General features: G+C 31.6%; 1 pseudogene; it reads right to left on the bottom strand.

The window, feature by feature from the left end:
• Positions 1-1,292: 1,292 nt before the first annotated feature.
• On the bottom strand, positions 1,293-5,904 carry LOC133682435 (uncharacterized; annotated as a pseudogene).
• Between the last annotated feature and the right edge of the window lie 307 nt (positions 5,905-6,211).

The raw sequence follows: 6,211 nt of genomic DNA, 5'->3' as shown, positions 1-6,211 counted from the left end.
CATTGGGGGTGTTCCCCCTTGCGCCTGGAGCTGGGGTCGATGGCTGGACGAGCCCGTTGTAACTAAGAGAATTGGGTGGCATGAGGAAATAAAGGGAAAGAGTTAGCTCGAGAGAAAGGGAAGAAACTATCCTTAGTTATAATATTGTAGCTCGTCTTGTATTTTATTCAATAATAAATATTTACATGTGTACATAACAACTAACCCTAGCCCTAGCAAAAGTTTGCGTGTGATATGGTGAATTATTTTTTAAATTAATAATGCAAAATCATTCAGACTACATAATTTGTTTATCTTGATATAATTTATAAGAAAATGGAATTTATTGAAACAAAAGTTTTTGCAAACTTGAAACGCTTAGTCCCCATCTATTAAATAGCTTGTAATGAGGAAGTAAAGTTTTCAGCTAAAGTATCTCAATAAAGTGGTTTTTTTTATGAGTGATTATTTTTAGTTCGGTTTAGTTTTTATAAAAAAAAAGTAACTAAATCGATTTTTTTTTTAAAAAAGAAAAACGAACTGAAACCGGTTCAAACCGACTGGTTTCAATTCAGTTCGGTTTTCTAGGAAAAAAACCGGTTCAAACCTGTTTGAGTTGTTTGGGTTCGGTTCGGTTTTTTTAAAATTTTAATCGGTTTTATCGGTTTTTTTTTACGGTTCAGTTTTTTCAGTTATTTTTTTTTTCTGGTTTTCTCAGTTTTTTTGCTCACTTCTCTTTTAGCCCTTTTTAGATTAAAAAAAAAAATTCAAATTCTTTATTAGCTTACTTCCAACCTTAAAGTGTGTGTGTCTATATATGTGTGTGTGTATTTGTATCAAATTAAACCATTAATTCGATCATATTCAAACTTGTTTAGTTCTAGTTTTATTGATTTTCAGGCTTTAGATAGGACCCCAGAAGATTTGACAAATCAAAAACCCAAACCTAACCATCAACATGCCAACCTTGTTCTAATGCCTATCTTGTTTTCGAATTTTTAGTCTTAGAAATAATTAATGATATGTTCTCGTTACTTGAGAGGTTTTTACTTTTATGCATCTTAATGATAATTTATGGGAAAAGTGGCGCTTAGCCTTATTTATAGTGTCCATACTCTTTGAAGCTTGCAGAATCCATGTGAGAAGGAAGTCATATCTTTTTTGAATTGAGTTCTGTGTTTCATTGGATTACATGAACACTGCTTAGCAGTCATCTGGCATGGCGGGTGTCTTCCGCCCTTTATATGGGATCTATTCAAGTATTTGAGGAGAGAGATAGGAGTTGTGGCCATCCCCATGAGAGAAGAGAATTTTCAGATGTCTCCTGGTGTTATCATGTACAGATCAAGATTCCGGTAATAGTTCAACCCTCCTGTAAAGCCTTTCTGCTCAAATTTGCTGGTGTAGTACTGAACATCTTCTTCAGACAACCAACCAAGAGGGCAAGACAACTGGAGAGACCAGAGGCTTTCACCTTTAGGTAAGAAAAGTGGAGCTAGAGTACGGTAGGCAAAGAATTCCTTGAGAGGTCATCTCTGCAAAATCTTCTACTCTTAGTTATTAAACTTCAACTCTGTCTGGTCTGGTCTAAACAAACACAAATACCAAGCTATCAAAGCACCGCAATCATGCCCCACAACAAAAACCTTGTCTTGATTCGGAGTCAGGACATCAAGAAACCCAATCTAATCACCAACCACATGGAGACAGGTGTAACTAGCTAGCAACCTCATCCGGTTCAATATCCGTGTCACCAAACCCTCTCAAGTCCGGAGCCACAGCTCTGTAGCCAGGTGAGGACGTAGCCTCAATCTGGTGTCTCCAGGAGTACCATAGCTCAGGAAACCCGTGGATGAAGAGAATAACTGGGGCATTCATTGAGCCTTTGATTGCCACATACTAGGAATCAAAAAAGAGTACAGAGATTAGTACTAGCTAGGAATGGAGTCATGAGAATTGACAAATGGGATAGGATAGCGTGGTTTTATCAACTGCTTTGTTCTTGTAATCACTGAATTGATAGAGGGCGTGGGATGGGAACGATGAGAGTGCTTTATAGGTGACAAAATAGTTTAGTAAGCGCATGAACAAGGATAGATTTCTCAAGTGTTATCATGCAAGTGATTCCAGACGTGGTGTCTTGAGTTTGGTACTTGACGAACTTCTGCTTTTTTAGAACGGACAAAGAAGCTGTTTAATTCATAACAGTGTCAAGCTCTTTCTTCGTTGATGAAAGAGGGAATCTGGGGGCAAGGACTCACGAATGCGAGTAAAACTCGGTTTTTTAACGGTAATTTATATGAAATACTAGTATAAAAAATCCTTTAAATCATTTTAAAAGAGAGATAAAAAAATCGCCATATTTTTAGTGATAATTATTTTTTATATATATATTTTTAAGTGTTTTTTAAGTTGAATACTCTTTCTCTTGTTCAACATTATATAAAATAATAAACATATCTTTCTATTTATAGAAAAATCTAAAAATCCTATAAATAACAAAATGTCAATTCTCTTTTAATATAATATATATTATTTTCGGATAATTTTTAAAACTTATTTAATCAAGTCCTTGATTTTTTCAGGTCTAAAATTGTAATTTCCTGTATAAATTATACTCTAGTCCTTAATTTTTAAAATTTATTTACAATCAGGTCACACTTGATTAATTATCCCATTTTAATTTTTGATTAATAATTCTTATGTGTGTGTCCCATTAGATTTCCTAATAAGTTTGTTCAAATATAAATTACAATCCTAAATAAAATATAATTAAATAAATTAAACAAATTAATTTATTATCAATTCAACAATTAATTGCTTTCTATTTGATGATAAAGTTCAATATCTAACAACCGTCATGATCTCATAAATATTAGTAAAGTTATAAATTGTGTGGTTTGACTTAATCTTTTAGTGACCGGTTTCTTAGTATAATTAATATCCATTTTTCAACAATGTTTCAAGTGTAGATCTACTATAAAGATCAAACCAATCTTGATTTAAAGGTTTATAACTCCATATTTATTTATTAGAAGGTAAGCTCTCGATCAGCCCGAATCTACTATTGTAGGGGAGGCTGATCAGGGACAAAGATGTTGTTGAGTTTATTGAGCTAAATGAGATACAAACTTATGATGAGGATAATTGCTACTTGTAGAGGAGATGATTCTTACTCAAGTTTGGTGGCTGACACCTCTAAGAAGGTCAGAGACGTCACATTCATTCTCTTGAAAGTGACATCTTGATCAGCCTTCGTCTGTTGAAGAAGATGGTGAATAGAACTAGATGATGTGTTACTTATTTTTTCATTAAAATTTGAGTGACGCGCTATTCTTTTAAACCCTGGAAATTAAGGCTTTTAAAAAAAATATTTTAGGAAAATTTCAATTTAGTCTCTATTTTTCCAAATTGAGCATATGTGTTCTCATTTGTCCCTGAAACTTCTTAATTTTTGCAATTGCACCTCTAAAACCTTGATTTAAATCCTTTAATTTGAGTGTCCTTTTACTTTGATCCTAGGTTTCCAGATTATGCAATTTCAACTCCTATTAATTATCAAACTTTCAATTTCTTTCAAATTGACCCTTGATTTCATCAATATTAGTCCAAAAAATCACATATTTTTTCAACTTTGGTCCTTGGTTTTAAAATTCTTCAATTTAAATCTTAACCAGCTTTCAATAATTAAGTTTCTTTCAATTGAACCCCTGATTTCATCTGATTAAGCTTGTAAAAATTAAATTAGGTCTTCTAAAATTTTAATTTTTTCAATTAAGCCCAAATTAGGCTTCCAAACTTAATTTTTCATTAATTAAGTTCTTAATAAAATTAATTTGACATATTAAAAATCTAATTAAGTCCTTGCACTTAGTTACTTCTTTTAATTTTAGCTTACGTTAATTTTTAAACTTAATTAATTCTTTAATTAGTCTCATTATTAAATCAAATTAACCTATTGAAATCTAATCATGTTCTCAAACTTAATTGTTATACAAATTCATCTAAGATTCACTTGAGTTAACCTTGAATTTGCATTGGCTCCCACATTTAGGTCCTTCAAATGCAATTGAGTTTTCAATATTGTCAAAGATCTAGTTTTATCATTTCATCTCTCGTTTATGTATTTGGATTCCTCTTCAGCCTGTTCTTGCCAACCGAGTATATAAAAAAACAAACAAACATGATAATTTTGGGAATCTAAAATTGAGTTATGACATATATTTTGATAATAAAGTAGTGTATCAACGATTTTCAATATCTTTGAACTTTCAATGGACTTGACTCATTTAAGGATCTTACCATCTATGGGTTGATTTTCAATGCTTGTTTCACATACATTCAAAACACTCTTGCAAATAGCAACAAAAACAAAATTTTCTAATTATCTTTTTATATAGGAAAATAATAAAATCATGTATTCAATATCTTTCAACTTTCAAAAGACATGACTTGTTTAAGAATCTTACCATCCAAAAGTTGATTTTAGATAAAATAATAATAATAATAAAACAATCAATACTTATTAATATACATCCAAAGCAATCCATAACAACCCCGATTTTCTATGTCTTTTTTCGTGATTCATTGAAAATTTTCAAGTAATTTTTTTTTAATACAAGTTTCATCAAAATTTTTACAAAAATTTCGGTAGAGTCTCCCCTATACTGGGAGGTTCCAAGTTATCGATAAAATCATATTACATTTCTAATTTTATTTCACATCCTGATCTAATCATCCTAGATCTCAATACAACTCATCATTATCAACACAATATATCTTATTCAATAATATCATATAATGTAATTCAAGTGAAACATACATGGTTAAATAGGTACTTTGAGTTACAAACATAAGATTAAAATCATACATTTAAATTTACGGATTAATATTACATTTTAAGTTTTAGGAGATATATCTCTTAATTTACAAATAATTACATGGTCAAAAGCAAAAGGTAACTAAATATAACTCTTGACGCGACCCTGATGGACCTAAAAATAGAAATTAACGTGTACACATAAATATAAAAAGGTAGTAACAAACAATATCAATGACATATAATAATCTCCATGGAATTTCTTTTGATGCATAAAATCAAGCATAAACCTCTTTTACAACATACATTTTCTATTTATTACTAATATCCATCTCAACACAACTCAACGATTTTCGAACATCATCTCCTTATAAATCAATTCTCACTTGATATCACATATTCTTTTTTTGGTATCATTAGCTTATCTCATTCTTTTGGAATAACTATCAATATTTTCCCTTTCATTTTCTGGAAGGTAATTGTCGATACTAATGAATCTCATTAGTATCATTAGTCTCCCAATATTGGGTTAGACTAATCAATTACATTCACGTGCTGATATCAATACAACTAATTAGTATCATTAACTATTCCTTACCCAGAATGGTTAATCAAGTCTTATTCATATGTGTTTTACCATCAAATTTGCCGATGTCAAGAACCCTTGACATCATTAGCCTCCTTACCTGGAGTAGCCAATCGCACCAGAAATGGTTACCGATACCAATGTGATCTATTGATATCATTAACTATTCTCGACCCGAAATGGTTAATCAACTTATCCATTTCACTAAACCAGGAGTAACCATACCGATGTTAGTAAAAATCTTTACTAACATCATTAGTCTCCTAATTGCTCAAGATCGACTAATCAATTAAAGAAATGCCAGCACCGATGAAACCCCATCGATACCATTAGCTATCCAAACCCGGATAGCTAATCAATGTCATCTAAAATGCCGGTACCAATGAAACCTCATTGATACCATTAACTATCCAAAACCAGATAGCTAATCAATATCATTTGAATTTTCCATTCGTACCGATCCCTTTTCATTTTTCTTATTAACATCATATGCATTGTAACCACGGTTGCCAATTATCATTCGCACACAATCTTAGTTATCGACACTACAATCACTAAGCATCATTCACATAACCTTGGTCACCCTTATCACAATGCCAAATATCAATTTATGCCCTTAGCCATCTTCATCATGGTGCTAAGTATCATTGTAATGTATCCTTAGTCACCGACACTATGCACTATGGTGACCAATCTATCATTTCTCCTTCAATCTCCAAGTCATTGTGTATACCTAATCCATACTAAGGTATGTAAGATAATTACGTCTATTCCAAAGTTATCATGGCTAATTCGATACCTATCAATGTAAGGTAATTATATCCATC

The sequence above is a fragment of the Populus nigra genome, chromosome 2 (genome assembly GCF_951802175.1).
Source record: "Populus nigra chromosome 2, ddPopNigr1.1, whole genome shotgun sequence".
In the NCBI taxonomy this organism is placed as follows: Eukaryota; Viridiplantae; Streptophyta; class Magnoliopsida; order Malpighiales; family Salicaceae; genus Populus; species Populus nigra.
Note: the sequence above shows the minus strand (reverse complement) of the source record. Positions and strands in the feature narration are given on the sequence as shown.